Source organism: Ictidomys tridecemlineatus, chromosome 13 (genome assembly GCF_052094955.1).
Source record: "Ictidomys tridecemlineatus isolate mIctTri1 chromosome 13, mIctTri1.hap1, whole genome shotgun sequence".
Classification (NCBI taxonomy): Eukaryota; Metazoa; Chordata; class Mammalia; order Rodentia; family Sciuridae; genus Ictidomys; species Ictidomys tridecemlineatus.
The window spans coordinates 2,358,081-2,374,986 of record NC_135489.1 but is presented as its reverse complement, the minus strand read 5'-3'; the positions used below and the strand labels follow the sequence as shown (position 1 = coordinate 2,374,986).

The following is a 16,906-nucleotide window of genomic DNA, read 5'->3' as shown; positions in this document are numbered from 1 at the left end:
ATCAGCCTGGGAAATGCAAGAGATCAGAGCTGGGAGGTGCTGGCGTCTGGAGGCCACTGTCAGTGGCTATTCCTACTTCCTGCCCCAGCTGCTCTCCTAGCAGTGTTCCGGCGCCAGGAGGAAGATGTATAACATTTCGGTAAGGAACAGTCTGGACTTACTAAAATAAGTCACACTGTCAGCTCCTGCCCAGCAAGGGGGGCCTAATTTCCCTGCTCTTTACAGGAGAGAAATTTGAGATGAAGCTGGTCTTGCAGAAATCTCAGCCATCTTCCTTTTAAGGAATTGTTTTTAATGTAAGATGACAAAAGAAAATAGGCTGTGGCCAATAGAGGACATTTATGGCCCTGCAAGCAGCGGAAGGCCAGTGGGGTGGGTTTGATGCAGGCAAGGCTCAGCAAACGGTTCAGGTGCAGACTTACTGCAGCAGAGAGTGGGAGAGCCCAGGAGAGATTCCGTCTTCAACAGTCACAAACCCATCGCTTCCCTCCCCCCTCCCTGGTGCTGGCTGCAGGCCCCCCCAGGTCTTCCCATGTGGTCGGCATCTCTGAGGCCTCAGGATAACCTTGTACAAGGACACCGAGGGCCAGCAGGCCTGGCCACACATGGACATGGGCCCCATCCACAGGTGGATGTGCACCCCTCTTTGGCTCTGTCCTCCCTGGGACTGCAGTCTTTCCCAAGGGCAATCAGACAAGAGAGTGGGTCCATAGATGCCAGGCCTCACTGCCCACACAGTCCCACACAGTCCCATACAGAGCCCGGACTTTCCTAAAAGCAAATCTCGGGGGAGCCCTACGTCTTGGTACCTCCACCAGCAGACAGCACCCTTCCATTTTCCCCCAGAACAGGGCTGCAGGAAGTGTTGTGGCAGAGACCCCTACTAGGATTGGCAGACTAGGGTTGGCACCTCTTCCCATTGTCTGGGCTGGCCCGTTGAGGTCAGACAGGGGACCTGGAGGTTAGCCTGGGCATCCGCAGGTGAGATGGGCACCTGGACGTCAGATGAGGCACATAGTAGTGACAATCTGGCCACATCACAGACCCCTTGGCCTGGGGCAGGTGCGACCCTGACCAAGAGCCCATGTCCTGGAGGACATTGCACGTGCCTGGTGCAGGTAAGCGGGTGGGAGGCGGGGTATCAGCTTGGCGGAATCCTCTCCCTCCAGGCCTTTCCTGGGGGACAAAGTGGGGGTGGCAGGAAGCGGGAGGTTCTGCCCTGCAGCTGACATCTAGCTGCAGCAGAGCCCACTTACTGGCAGATTTTATTTCTATGGCTTCCAGGTACATGCAGTCGATGACAGTCTGAAAACATTACATGGAAAATTCCAGAAATTAACAACTTAAGTTTTAAATTGTTTGCCGTTCTAGTGAGGAATGAGCATGAGGAAATCTCAGGCCATCCCATTCTGTCCCATCCTCTTTTGTACGGTGTATTGATCCGTCCCGTGTAGGTTACCTGCCCCTCCGTCGCTGCAGCCTTGGTTATCTGATCATCTGGTGGTGTCACAATGCTTGTGTTCATGTGACCCTGGTTTTACTGTATAATGATCCCAGAGAGAGTAGCAAGCTGGTGAAAGAGAACAGAAATGAGTAGCCAGGCTGTTCTGAGTCCAAAGTTGAGGGCAAACATGCTAGAATGTTTTCCCATGCCAGTTAAACAGGAACAGTTTTGAAGGAGCCTTCCAATCGAATTTATGTTTAAAATGAACTTTAGAAAAGGTTAATATATGTTGAAAACTTGTTCAAATGACAGAACTCTACCTTTGACTTGGCTTAATCTAAAAATAGCTCCAGAGGAGCAGAGGTGACTTCCTACCTCTGAGATCACTGCAACATCAGCTAATGGGCATGCAGCTGAACAGAAGGCCTGGAGAGGAAGGTTTCTATACCACCTTTCCACAGACAGCAGACGGAAGCCCTAAGGCACAGGGCTGGGAGGCAGAGAAGACAAGTAGAAATCTAGAGAGTTACTACAGAAAGTGGGGGGTGGAGGCCAGTGCTTCTGACATTTAAAGACCAGGATGAGAACTCCTTTGGGGTGCAGGAGTGGAAAAGGAATGGTAACCGCTGGACTAGCACTGTCCTTCTGCAGCCTTGGGTGCAGCCCAAGCCTTCCTATAAGCCTGTGCCAGGTCTGCATCCTGCCACTCTTGATGAGCTGACTTTGACTAAATGACTTAGCTCTCCAAGTGTCAGCCTGCTGGTCAATTCAGGGCGAAGTCTGTCCATGCATGGACAGACCCTGGTCCAGCCCTCCCCTCAGCAGGTTTACCAAGGGCATCCCTGTCCTGGAGCCTGGACCCTGCAGCCCAGAGCCTGTGGCTTATGCACCACTGCCATCTGGTGGTCACACCCCCAAATTACAACTCCAGGGTTTCTCCCTCCTGAATCCTCTGTAGGGAAGGAAGCCTCTGAGCATCAAGGTAGGGTGGGAGGCAGGGCAATTTCAGGGTCTGCACAGTACTGCCTGGTTACTTTGAGATGCTTTGAATTCCCAGTATATTAGACCCACTCAAAATGGACGATCCAAAACGGGCCAAAGGCAAGATTCTGGTGCTGCGTTGCCTTCCATCTGGGGTATTCTGACAAGCTCTCTCTGCAGATACCAAGGGTCTCAATGAACCACTTAATTGAGAGTAAGCCAAAACATGAGTAAGACAGCAACAGGATTCGCTTCCACTTCTGAACTCTGACCCTTGCCCTGGACAATTCAGAGGGAGCCTGGTTTGAGCAGCATCAGGAAAGACTACAACAGCCCCCCATTCCAGACAGCAGTCCTCCAGGCAGGGGGCACGGGCTGTCTGCTTTCTAGCTGCATCTCACTTGCAGGTAAGCCCTGCACTGGTGGCTGACTTCCCAGGCACCCAACCCACCCAGCACACACCCTACCTCTGCCTGGTTCTGTGGGGTCACCTAGGGAGCAGGTCGGGGCAGCAGGGCTCCAGGTGAGTTCACCCTGGATGGACCCCACAGGCGGCCACTGAGGGGAACCGCCCCAGATGACCAGGTGTCTCCACCCAGCGCTCAGGTGTATGCAGGTGTGGGGTTGAGAGCTGCAGCCCATTCTCAGCTCATCATTATGATTCACATTCAGAGAAGTCTGCCTGCAACCATCCTCCCTGAGCAGGGCTCAGGGCTGAGGACCTGCCCAGGCCCCGCATCCTCGGGCCCTGTGCTGCCAAAGAGAAATGAGCAGTGACACTCACCGACATCCGACTGGATCGTTTCTGGGGGCCCAGAGTTCCTTGGAGATCCAGACGTGCACACTCAGAGCAGTGAGGGTGCTGGGCTCCAGAGGGCCCTTGTCAGTCATCTCAGAAATGTTGTGTCCAGCCCCTGGGTCTGGATCCAGGTCAGGAGGGTGCAGGGGAGGCCTTGGGGAGTCCCAGTTGCTCTGGATTAGCAGAGTTGCTGGACCCTGCAACAGAATTATGGGCTGACCTTGCTCACCAGTTCTCTCCAACTCCTCACCCTCCCACGGTCCATATTTTCTTCCAAGACCACCTTCCTGTCTCAGAAGACCATGGCTGGGAACACAGCAGACCAACATGCCCACCAGGTGTGGATCAGCAAGGCCCAGGGATGACCAGAGGAGCCCCAGGGTGGTAGTCAGGCAGCCTGTGTCCCAGGAGCAAAAAACCTTCCTCTCTGTAGATCTAACTGGCTGAGGGCAGTGCCAAGACCTGAGCTTGGACCATGAGTCTCCCCTTGACTTCCCCTTCCAGCCATAAAAAACAGAGGTTTTCCCATCTTAACCCCAGTCCTTTTGATTCGGCTTTTCCATCAGTGGATTTAGGATTAGCACTCGGGGTCTGAGAGGTGATATAAAACCCTCTGCTACAATTAGAAGCTCTGGGCCCCAGAAAAAATTACCTGCTACCCTGGGCAGAACCATGCTCAATAATAGAAAAATAATCCCAGCTCCTCCTAGGACACTGCAGGGCACAGGGTGGCACTGTCCTCCTGTGCAGACACAGTCCCAGGACCTCCTAGGAAACTGCAGGGCACAGGGTGGCACTGTCCTCCTGTGCAGACACAGTCCAGCACCTCCTAGAACACTGCAGGGCACAGGGTGGCACTGTCCTCCTGTGCAGACACAGTCCCAGCACCTCCTAGGACACTGCAGGGCACAGGGTGGCACTGTCCTCCTGTGCAGACACAGTCCAGCTCCTCCTAGGACACTGCAGGGCACAGGGTGGCACTGTCCTCCTTTGCAGACACAGTCCAGCACCTCCTAGGACACTGCAGGGCACAGGGTGGCACTGTCCTCCTTTGCAGACACAGTCCAGCACCTCCTAGGACACTGCAGGGACACAGGGTGGCACTGTCCTCCTGTGCAGACACAATCCAGCACCTCCTAGGACACTGCAGGGACACAGGGTGGCACTGTCCTCCTTTGCAGACACAGTCCAGCACCTCCTAGGACACTGCAGGGCACAGGGTGGCACTGTCCTCCTGTGCAGACATAGTCCAGCACCTCCTAGGACACTGCAGGGACACAGGGTGGCACTGTCTTCCTGTGCAGACACAGTCCAGCACCTCCTAGGACACTGCAGGGACACAGGGTGGCACTGTCCTCCTGTGCAGACACAGTCCAGCACCTCCTAGGCCACTGCAGGGACAGGGTGGCACTGTCCTCCTGTGCAGACATAGTCCAGCACCTCCGAGGACACTGCAGGGCACAGGGTGGCACTGTCCTCCTGTGCAGACACAGTCCAGCACCTCCTAGGACACTGCAGGGCACAGGGTGGCACTATCCTCCTGTGCAGACACAGTCCAGCACCTCCTAGGACACTGCAGGGCTCAGGGTGGCACTGTCCTCCTGTGCAGACACAGTCCAGCACCTCCTAGGACACTGCAGGGCACAGGGTGGCACTGTCCTCCTGTGCAGACACAGTCCAGCACCTCCGAGGACACTGCAGGGACACAGGGTGGCACTGTCCTCCTGTGCAGACACAGTCCTAGCACCTCCTAGGACACTGCAGGGACAGGGTGGCACTGTCCTCCTGTGCAGACACAGTCCTAGCACCTCCTAGGACACTGCAGGGCACAAGGTGGCACTGTCCTCCTGTGCAGACACAGTCCTAGCACCTCCTAGAACACTGCAGGGCACAGGGTGGCACTGTCCTCCTGTGCAGACACAGTCCCAGCACCTCCTAGGACACTGCAGGGCACAAGGTGGCACTGTCCTCCTGTGCAGACACAGCCCCAGCACCTCCTAGGACACTGCAGGGCACAGGGTGGCACTGTCCTCCTGTGCAGACACAGTCCAGCACCTCCGAGGACACTGCAGGGACACAGGGTGGCACTGTCCTCCTGTGCAGACACAGTCCTAGCACCTCCTAGGACACTGCAGGGCACAAGGTGGCACTGTCCTCCTGTGCAGACACAGTCCAAGCACCTCCTAGACACTGCAGGGACAGGGTGGCACTGTCCTCCTGTGCAGACACAGTCCCAGCACCTCCTAGGACACTGCAGGGAACAGGGTGGCACTGTCCTCCTGTGCAGACACAGTCCAGCACCTCCTAGGACACTGCAGGGACACAGGGTGGCACTGTCCTCCTGTGCAGACACAGTCCAGCACCTCCTAGGACACTGCAGGGACAGGGTGGCACTGTCCTCCTGTGCAGACACAGTCCAGCACCTCCTAGGACACTGCAGGGAACAGGGTGGCACTGTCCTCCTGTGCAGACACAGTCCAGCTCCTCCTAGGACACTGCAGGGCACAGGGTGGCACTGTCCTCCTGTGCAGACACAGTCCAGCACCTCCTAGACACTGCAGGGACAGGGTGGCACTGTCCTCCTGTGCAGACACAGTCCAGCACCTCCTAGGACACTGCAGGACACAGGGTGGCACTGTCCTCCTGTGCAGACACAGTCCCAGCACCTCCTAGGACACTGCAGGGACAGGGTGGCACTGTCCTCCTGTGCAGACACAGTCCCAGCACCTCCTAGGACACTGCAGGGACACAGGGTGGCACTGTCCTCCTGTGCAGACACAGTCCCAGCACCTCCTAGGACACTGCAGGGACACAGGGTGGCACTGTCCTCCTGTGCAGACACAGTCCAGCACCTCCTAGGACACTGCAGGGACAGGGTGGCACTGTCCTCCTGTGCAGACACAGTCCAGCACCTCCTAGGACACTGCAGGGACAGGGTGGCACTGTCCTCCTGTGCAGACACAGTCCTAGCACCTCCTAGGACACTGCAGGGCACAGGGTGGCACTATCCTCCTGTGCAGACACAGTCCAGCACCTCCTAGGCCACTGCAGGACACAGGGTGGCACTGTCCTCCTGTGCAGACACTTCCCAGCACCTCCTAGGCCACTGCAGGACACAGGGTGGCACTGTCCTCCTGTGCAGACACAGTCCAGCTCCTCCTAGGACACTGCAGGGACAGGGTGGCACTGTCCTCCTGAGCAGACACAGTCCAGCACCTCCTAGGACACTGCAGGGACAGGGTGGCACTGTCCTCCTGTGCAGACACAGTCCAGCACCTCCTAGGACACTGCAGGGACACAGGGTGGCACTGTCCTCCTGTGCAGACACAGTCCAGCACCTCCTAGGCCACTGCAGGGACAGGGTGGCACTGTCCTCCTGTGCAGACACAGTCCCAGCACCTCCTAGGCCACTGCAGGGCACAGGGTGGCACTGTCCTCCTGTGCAGACACAGTCCTAGCACCTCCTAGGACACTGCAGGGACAGGGTGGCACTGTCCTCCTGTGCAGACACAGTCCCAGCACCTCCTAGGACACTGCAGGGCACAGGGTGGCACTGTCCTCCTGTGCAGACACAGTCCAGCACCTCCTAGGACACTGCAGGGACACAGGGTGGCACTGTCCTCCTGTGCAGACACAGTCCAGCACCTCCTAGGACACTGCAGGGCACAAGGTGGCACTGTCCTCCTGTGCAGACACAGTCCAAGCACCTCCTAGACACTGCAGGGACAGGGTGGCACTGTCCTCCTGTGCAGACACAGTCCCAGCACCTCCTAGGACACTGCAGGGACAGGGTGGCACTGTCCTCCTGTGCAGACACAGTCCAGCACCTCCTAGGCCACTGCAGGACACAGGGTGGCACTGTCCTCCTGTGCAGACACTTCCCAGCACCTCCTAGGCCACTGCAGGACACAGGGTGGCACTGTCCTCCTGTGCAGACACAGTCCAGCTCCTCCTAGGACACTGCAGGGACAGGGTGGCACTGTCCTCCTGAGCAGACACAGTCCAGCACCTCCTAGGACACTGCAGGGACACAGGGTGGCACTGTCCTCCTGTGTAGACACAGTCCAGCACCTCCTAGGACACTGCAGGGACAGGGTGGCACTGTCCTCCTGTGCAGACACAGTCCCAGCACCTCCTAGGACACTGCAGGGCTCAGGGTGGCACTGTCCTCCTGTGCAGACACAGTCCAGCACCTCCTAGGACACTGCAGGGACAGGGTGGCACTGTCCTCCTGTGCAGACACAGTCCAGCACCTCCTAGGACACTGCAGGACACAGGGTGGCACTGTCCTCCTGTGCAGACACAGCCCCAGCACCTCCTAGGACACTGCAGGACACAGGGTGGCACTGTCCTCCTGTGCAGACACAGTCCAGCACCTCCTAGGACACTGCAGGGCACAGGGTGGCACTGTCCTCCTGTGCAGACACAGTCCTAGCACCTCCTAGGACACTGCAGGACACAAGGTGGCACTGTCCTCCTGTGGAGACACAGTCCAGCACCTCCTAGGACACTGCAGGGCACAGGGTGGCACTGTCCTCCTGTGCAGATACAGCCCCAGCACCTCCTAGGACACTGCAGGGACACAGGGTGGCACTGTCCTCCTGTGGAGACACAGTCCAGCACCTCCTAGGACACTGCAGGGACACAGGGTGGCACTGTCCTCCTGTGCAGACACAGTCCAGCACCTCCTAGGACACTGCAGGACACAGGGTGGCACTATCCTCCTGTGCAGACACAGTCCCAGCACCTCCTAGACACTGTAGGGACAGGGTGGCACTGTCCTCCTGTGCAGACACAGTCCTAGCACCTCCTAGACACTGTAGGGACAGGGTGGCACTGTCCTCCTGTGCAGACACAGTCCAGCACCTCCTAGGACACTGCAGGGCACAGGGTGGCACTGTCCTCCTGTGCAGACACAGTCCTAGCACCTCCTAGACACTGCAGGGACAGGGTGGCACTGTCCTCCTGTGCAGACACAGTCCAGCACCTCCTAGGACACTGCAGGGCTCAGGGTTGCACTGTCCTCCTGTGCAGACACAGTCCTAGCACCTCCTAGACACTGCAGGGACACAGGGTGGCACTGTCCTCCTGTGCAGACACAGTCCTAGCACCTCCTAGACACTGCAGGGACACAGGGTGGCATTGTCCTCCTGTGCAGACACAGTCCTAGCACCTCCTAGAACACTGCAGGGCACAGGGTGGCACTGTCCTCCTGTGCAGACACAGTCCCAGCACCTCCTAGGACACTTCAGGGCACAGGGTGGCACTGTCCTCCTGTGCAGACACAGTCCAGTACCTCCTAGGACACTGCAGGGACACAGGGTGGCACTATCCTCCTGTGCAGACACAGTCCAGCACCTCCTAGGACACTGCAGGGACACAGGGTGGCACTGTCCTCCTGTGCAGACACAGCCCCAGCACATCCTAGGACACTGCAGGGCACAGGGTGGCACTGTCCTCCTGTGCAGACACAGTCCCAGCACCTCCTAGGACACTGCAGGGCACAGGGTGGCACTGTCGTCCTGTGCAGACACAGTCCAGCACCTCCTAGGACACTGCAGGGACACAGGGTGGCACTGTCCTCCTGTGCAGACACAGTCCTAGCACCTCCTAGGACACTGCAGGGACAGGGTGGCACTGTCCTCCTGTGCAGACACAGTCCCAGCACCTCCTAGGACACTGCAGGGCACAGGGTGGCACTGTCGTCCTGTGCAGACACAGTCCAGCACCTCCTAGGACACTGCAGGGCACAGAGTGGCACTGTCCTCCTGTGCAGACACAGTCCCAGCACATCCTAGGACACTGCAGGACACAGGGTGGCACTGTCGTCCTGTGCAGACACAGTCCAGCACCTCCTAGGACACTGCAGGGCACAGGGTGGCACTGTCCTCCTGTGCAGACACAGTCCTAGCACTGCCTAGGACACTGCAGGGACACAGGGTGGCACTGTCCTCCTGTGCAGACACAATCCAGCACCTCCTAGGACACTGCAGGGACACAGGGTGGCACTGTCCTCCTGTGTAGACACAGTCCAGCACCTCCTAGGACACTGCAGGGCACAGGGTGGCACTGTCCTCCTGTGGAGACACAGTCCAGCACCTCTTAGGACACTGCAGGGCACAGGGTGGCACTGTCCTCCTGTTCAGACACAGTCTTAGCACTGCCTAGGACACTGCAGGTCACAGGGTGGCACTGTCCTCCTGTGCAGATACAGTCCCAGCACCTCCTAGGACATTGCAGGGCACAGGGTGGCACTGTTCTCCTGTGCAGACACAGTCCTAGCACTGCCTAGGACACTGCAGGGACACAGGCTGGCACTGTCCTCCTATGTAGATACAGTTCCAGCTCCTCCTAGGCCACTGCAGGACACAGGGTGGCACTGTCCTCCTGTGCAGACACAGTCCCAGCACCTCCTAGGACACTGCAGGGACACAGGGTGGCACTGTCCCATTGTTGTCAATTTCTGTCACTCTCAATTTGGGGCCAATCTGCCTGTGTTCCCAGCATCCTCACATCCTCAGCCGCACTCCTGAAAACAGAGGTGATCTAGTCATGCCCCTGTTCTTAGTGTCACCCAGTCAGTTTAAACTCTTCCTCTGCTGAGAGTCATTGTAAAGTGCTGGTGCCATGAGAGGCGTGGCAGCACTCAGTGGTCCTGATCGTTGGCAGCAGGTAGCGTTTCCCTCCATCCTTCATCATACAGCTGGTGAAGGGGGAAAAGGAAGGGCGGTATTTCTTGAGTTTTTTTTTTTCCAAACCCTGGGTTTCTTCTCAATCTATAATGAACAAAACACAAAATCCACATTTTTTATTGGAACTGTTTTTCTTATTTTTTTTTTCAGATCCTGAATTTCTTCTAAATCTACAAAGAATCAACCAGAGGATTGGAGACATTGGTTCTGAGCCAGACCCACTTGGTGATGAGAGAGTCCAGTTCCCACTGGGGACATTTACCTGAGTCCCAGCCTTTTCAGTTTACATCACACCTACCACCTGGAAAAATAAATCCAGTTACTGTGACTTCAAAAAAATGGAACTATATAATGTCAAATTCCAAAAGAGTCAAATGGTGCTACGTAAGACATTATTGTTTCTTTCTCTTAGTTATATGGAAACCTCTCATTTTTTCCCGCTACTCCTCTGTGTCCAATGTTGAAGGCAGGTCATACCACAGGGTCCGTCTCACCTTCTTAACTAAAGAACTGCTCGCACTGCTCTCCTTCCAGTTTGGGCCACACAGAACACTAACTCTACTGTGCTGTCGGACTCCACAGAGCAGGATGAAGGAGACTTAATACAGCGCCTCTCATCTCAGGGCGGGAACGGGTTCCAGCAGGGACTCAAACTGGTTGTTCGCTTTTATCATTCTTTTAACTAAATGTGATCGTGCATCCACAGGGTTAGCTCTTCTGGAGAAGAATGAAAAACTTTTAAAAAAGCAAATGTTCTGAGATTTGAAAAAGTCAACAAAAGGTTTTGTTTCCAGGAGAAAAATCACTCCTTTCATCCAAAAATGTAGATTTTCACATGTAAAAGTATGTATTTGTATAGAATCTCTATAGGTATATCAGATATGAAATCAATCTTGATGTCTTTATGCTTCTTTATCACATCAAAGGGTTAACTGCCAAACTGGACCTTCATTTCTGTCCAGTAAATCTCTGTCCCAAGATGAACCAGCATTTAGAGATAAATGTAACTTTTTAACATCTCTTGCTTTTCAAATTACAACAAATATTTGGAATTTACTGCTGCAGTCTCAAATGTGCTTATCATAATAGTGGCCGAAACTGGAAGACCTTTTTAAAAAACCCCTGAAGTCATCCATACTTGCCATTTATTAGCCTTCTTGTTTGGAGCAAAAGGCTAAGAATGCACAAATACCACAACCTACGCACCTGTTTCAAATTAAACGTCAGCCTTCGGTTTGCAAAATAATTTTTTGATAATTAAGCAAATTGCAGAAGACCCATCGGTTGCTTTTTTTTATTCCTGGGGAAGTCAGTGGGATAACTGCACCCAGAGGGCTTCTTTCTGTGTTAAATCTGAAAGGTGGAACCAAAGAACAGCAGTCTTGTCCAGTCCAAGCCATGGAGGTGATGTGTGGAAAGGCATCCATATTTCAGTACGGAAAGTGGCTGGATCAAAGAAGAGGACTACGCGCTCAGAAGACAACCAGAAATACCTGCCACATCCTGAGATCAGAATTTTGTTTTGAGATGAATATAAAAGCACCTGAAGTGTTCATCCTGTGTGACAAGGATTCTCGCATGGTCCATCAGATGCAGAAGGCTTCCCGAGGGGCCTGCCCGCCCCTGGCCCAGAGCGCCCCTCACTCCGCCATCTTCGCTTCTTCAGTACATGCTTTTTAAAAAAAAATTTGGTTTTGCTTGTTCTTTTTGGTTATACATGACAGTAGAGTGGATTTTGACATATCATTCATAAATGCGTATAACTTCCCATTCTTGTGAGTTTCCACAGGGAGAACAGCAGCCGATTTGGATTCCAGAGAGATTAACTAAAGCAATTTCTACAGACCAAAAAGATGATCTGGCAACATCTAGCTGATTGGCTCCTCTGCAGTGATGCTCATTGGGGGACTTCTTTGGCTCCGCCCACGCGACCCAGGCAATCGGCCTCAAGAGCAGGAGGATTGTAGGAGGTGATGAGGCTTGTTTTTTGTGTGGGTGAGAGGCTTGTGGGATCCGGTGATGGCAGTTGGACTCTGAGGGTTTTTCCTGAGGAGCTGTTTTGTTTGGCCTGTGTGGTTGTAAAGATAAAGTTCGTTTCTTTTGACAAGTGGCTCCTGATTGTGCCCAACCAGACTGCGGCACATTCTGTTTTCATATATGAACATAGGAAAGTAATATATTTCCCATTCCAATCTCCCTCCCTTCTCCCCCTATTCCTCCCCTCCCAATCCAGTGAACCTCCACTCTCCCGGGCTCCCCACCCCACCTATTGTGAGTCAGCATCCGCATACCAGAGAGAACAATCGGCCTTTGTTTTTGGGGGGACTGGCTTATTTCACTTAGCATGATAGCCTCCAGTTCCATCCATTTACCAGCAAATGCCAACATTTTATTCTTCTTTATGGCTGAGTAATATTCCATGTGCATATGTACCACATTTTCTTTATCATTCATCTGTTGAAGGCACCTAGGTTTGTTCCACAGCTTGGCTATTGTGACTGAAGTTGCTATAAACATTGATCTGGCTGGATCACTGTAGTATGCTGATTTTAAGTCCTTTGGGTATATACTGAGGAATGGGATAGCTGGGTCAAATGGTGGTTCCATTTCAAGTTTTCTGAGGCATCTCATACTGTTCTCCAGAGTGGTTGCTCCACTTTGCAGTCCCACCAGCAATGTATGACTGAAACTTTTTCCCCACGTCCTCTCCAACACGTATTGTCATTTGTATTCTTGATAATTGCCATTCTGACTGGAATGGGATGAGTTCATTTGCATTTCTCTAACTGCTAGTGATGTGGAACATTTTCTCATGTATCTGTTGACGATCATATTTCCTCTGTGAAGTGTCTGTTCAGTTCCTTGGCCCATTTGTGGATTGGGTTATTTGGGTCTTTGGAGTTCAGTTTTTGAGTTCTTTGTGTATCCTGGGGATCAATGCTCTATCTGAGGTGCAGGAGGCCCCTCTCCCCCTGGGACTGAGCAGCCATCGTGCCCACCCAGCAGGGGTGCAGCCGGGGAACCCCAGGCTGACGCTGCTCAGCGGCTGTTGAGGACTTGCAGAAAGCTGGTTGGGAGGCGCCAGGATGGGGTGCTGGCCAGGTGTGGTGCAGGCCAGGGCCAGCCAGGCTGCACTCAGAGTCAAGGGCCAGTGTTGAGAGGCGGGCAACAAGGGCCCTGGACAGAGGAGCAAGGTCACAGAGGCATCTTGCATGTTGGTGATGGTGACCACGTTGCTGATGGCGACCACGTGAGCCGAAACCTGTCGGCCCTGGGATCCTGGGGAGAGGATTTCCCTGGAGACAGGCAGGTGAGGGAAAAGCTCAGGAGGGAGGGAAGGCCTCCGGTCCAGGGCAGGTGTCGGCCGGGCTCTGTGTAAGGGCAGGCTGTGAGTCCTGGGCTTTTGGACCACGCGCTCTGTTTCATGTGCACATACACAGAAGTGGACACCCCGTGCAGAGCAGAGCGGCCGTGGCTGGGATCCAGTGAAACTTCGCGGGGTGGGGTGGGGGGGGTGCTACGTGGGGCCCTCAGGCCTCGTGGCTGGTCCCTGGTGCTGGGAATTGGTGTGGGTCTTGCCCTGAGACCCCAGAACTGAATGCTGTCCTGCCTTGTACGGATCCGTGACCTCAGGAAGACCATTCTCCTCTCTGAGCCTATTTCTTCATGAGTAAAAGGGGTTACCAGCATCTGCCTCTGAGTTGTGGGGTGGGCCAGCTCCTGTCCCGGGGCAGTGTCTGCGGGGCTTCCCACGGGTGCCCGCAGCCCCGGAGAGAGGGGGGGCGAAGGGCTGCAGGCAGCCCGAGGCTTGCTTGTCCCTGGAGGGCCGTGACCATCTCTTGCCTCCTTGGTTGGGCCTGGCTCAGAGGGAATGAGGTCTTTCTCTCTGGTGCATTCTAGCGGGAGGCCCTCCAGGCCGTTTCGGGACTGTAGAGTCCCCTGGAAGTCCCGCTGCCCTCAGCACTGCCTGCCCCAAAAGGATCGTAACAGAGGAGTCCTAAGCAGATGCGCCAAGCCCAGGGCGGCTGGAGCGATGACCTGTCCTCAGGAATGCCCCTCAAGGGCCAGTTCCAGGCAGATATGTGATAAGAGCCAGGCCATGGAAGATCTGGCAAGTCCTAACACTGCAGCTTTGCGCCAAAGAAATCGGGAAGGCAGGGGTCGCTAAAGCACCACTGTCGGAACCGTCACTAAATAGACGTGTTTGAAAGGTCAGGGAAACAGGAATGTGGAGGGAGACATCATGTCTCCTGGGCGTGTGGCTCTCCTCCCGTGGCACTTGTTGGTTCTGGGGTGTTTAGAGGCTGACCCAGGCTGAAGGTGCTCCTGGGCCTCTGCTGGGGCTCATGCCCAAGGTCTGGCGAGCAGCTCTGCGGGCGGCCTCTGGCCTCCTCGGAGATGGAGGCCAGGCTGACCCCAGCACTGTGAGAACCGAGAGTCAGGGTGGGAGACGATTGTTAGATCCAGTCTCTTTTCATTGCTAAATTAAAAAGTTGTTTCAAAGATGAAGAAACCTGGGTGGAGCAAGTTTCAAACACCTTGTGAAGGGTGCCCAGTTAGAAAAGCATCAGGTTTTTAAGAATTGACTAAAAGATGGAAAACTTGGCCCCTAAGACAGGGAATTCCAGGAGGGTGCCCGCTCTCCCCCCACCCCCCGCTGCCTAACACTGCATGCGGGCGCCCGTCGGAACACGCAGGCAGGAAGGAGGAAACAGAAGCACACAAACTGGAAAGGAAGCAGCGGATCTCCTCTATTGAAGATGACATGGTCCTATAAAATCTTCTTAAAATTCATACTCAAAGTCCACTAGTGCTACTAAACAAATGCAGCCACGTTTTAGGGCACAAGATCAACACACAAAAAAGATTCATGCTTCCATACACTACCCATGAAAACTTCAGAAAGGCAGTCATGATAATTCCATTTGTAGGAGTAACCAAACCAGCAAAATACCAAGGAATAATTTTAGTGAAATGATGACAGATTTGTACCCTAGAAATGACAAATCTGGGTATGGTGGCACATGCCTGTAATCCCAGTGATTCAGGAAGCTGAGGCAGGAGGATTGTGAGTTCAAAGCCAGCCTCAGCAACTTAGCTCTGAGCAACTCAGTGAGACCCTATCTCAAAATCAAAGTGCTGGGCTGGGGATGTGGCTCAAGCGGTAGGTAGCGCGCTCACCTGGCATGCGTGCGGCCCGGGTTCGATCCTCAGCACCACATACAAAGATGTTGTGTCCGCCGAGAACAAAAAAATAAATATTAAAAAAATTCTCTCTCTCTCTCTCTCTCTCTCTCTCTCTCTCTCTCTCTCTCTCTCTTCTCTCACTCTCTCTTTAAAAAAAAAGTCAAAGTGCTGGGGATGTAGCTCAGCGGTTGAGAGCCTCAAAGTTTAATCTTCAGTAAAAACAACAACAACAACAAAACATTGCTGAAAGAAATTAAGACCCGGGAACATGGAAAGTCATCCCATAGGTGTGGATTGAAAGATTGAGTTGTTAGGATGACAAGGTGATCTCCAAAATCAAGTGGCCCAAACAAAGCAGGACATGACCGCGCACCCGTGGTTCCAGCTCCCTGGAGGCTGGGGTAGGAGGACCTGGAGCTCAAGACCAGCCTGGGAGTCACAGTGAGACTCTGTCTCGAAAAACACTATTGAAAACAAAAACAAAACCAAGGACTCGGAGGCCCAGACAGTCTTGAAGGAGGAGGGGTGGGAAGTCGGAGGCCGCTGGCCCTTCTCAATCTAACTGTACACCAAGCCGCAGAACTCGGCGCAGACGTCACTGCACCGAGAATGATGAAATGGGAGGCGCTGGCACCAGGCGGAAAGGTTCTCGTCAGACCAGATGCACCCGGGGCCAGGAGTTAGCCAGGGGAGGGCTCGGGTCGGCCTGCGGGGTCAGCGCTGTTTCAGGGACTTCCTGACCCACAGAGAAGCCTTCTTGCTGCACATGACCACACCTGCCCTGTGCACAGATTTCTTCAGGAGCAACTTCTCCAGGGGTTCCCGCAGTTCAGACAGCACGCTCTCGCAGAAGGTCCCTCATGGGCACCTCCACCCTGAGCTGAAGCCACGTCCTGCTCTGGCCTCCACCACCACTGAGCTCTGTCTCCAAGAGGTTGGCAGAAATCTTTCTGGGTTTTTAAAAACTTTTCCTAGCCAAGCACAGTGCACACACCTGTGACCCCAGCGGCTGGGGCTGGAAAAGGGACTTAGGAACTTAGTAATGACCTATCTCAAAATATAAAAATAAATAAAAATAAAAAGGGCTGAGGCACGAGTCACAACAGCCAAACCATGGAACCAGCCTGGCGTCCATCCATGGACGAATGGATGAAGAAAATGTGTCTATACACAATGGGGTTTTACTGACCCGTAAAGAAGAATGAAATCATGTCTTTTGCAGGAAAATGGATGGAACTAGAGACCATATGTTAAGCAAAATAAGTGAAACTCAGAAGGCCCAGGGTCACGTTTTCTCTGATATGGAGAAGTCAGAGAGGAAATGGCGGAGAAAGTGGAGACTCATGAGAATCCAGGGAGATCAGTGGAGGGAAGAGACAGGGGTGAGGAGGAGGGAGGAGGGAAGAGCTGGGGGCAGATATTGGTTCAATACATGGTTACTTTGTGTGCATGTATTAATACGTACAACAAATTCCATCATCTCCTACAACTGTAATGCACCACTAAAACGCGTGGCGGAAAAAACCTGAGGATGTAACTCAGTGGCAGAGCAACCTCTGGGTTCAATCCTCAATGCCACAAAAATATCTTTAAATTTTTTTAAAAGAAAGAAACTCTCCTCTGGCCTCAAGCTCTTTGACTACATCCATCAGTTACCATGGTATGCATACCACATTGCAATGCTCTGCTGTTCCCAAATAAAATCATTATTCAGTGTTTACCATCCCTCGGATGATGATTGAGGTTGACAGTTGTGAACAAGAAAGGATCGTTTCTTCAATAGATGGTGGCTATCCACACGTC

The 16,906-nt window shown here is 53.9% G+C and overlaps 1 long non-coding RNA gene across 3 annotated transcripts in view; it reads right to left on the bottom strand.

Moving 5' to 3' along the window:
- Window positions 1-271: 271 nt before the first annotated feature.
- Window positions 272-16,906, bottom strand: part of LOC110599018 (uncharacterized) — a 60,460-nt gene continuing 43,825 nt past the window's right edge. For all 3 annotated transcript variants that reach the window (XR_013429456.1, XR_013429457.1, XR_002484933.3), the window contains 2 exons: window positions 3,210-3,421; window positions 272-1,570 (listed from right to left, as the gene is read on the bottom strand). This is a non-coding gene — a long non-coding RNA (uncharacterized LOC110599018). The remainder of the gene's footprint in view (window positions 1,571-3,209; window positions 3,422-16,906) is intronic.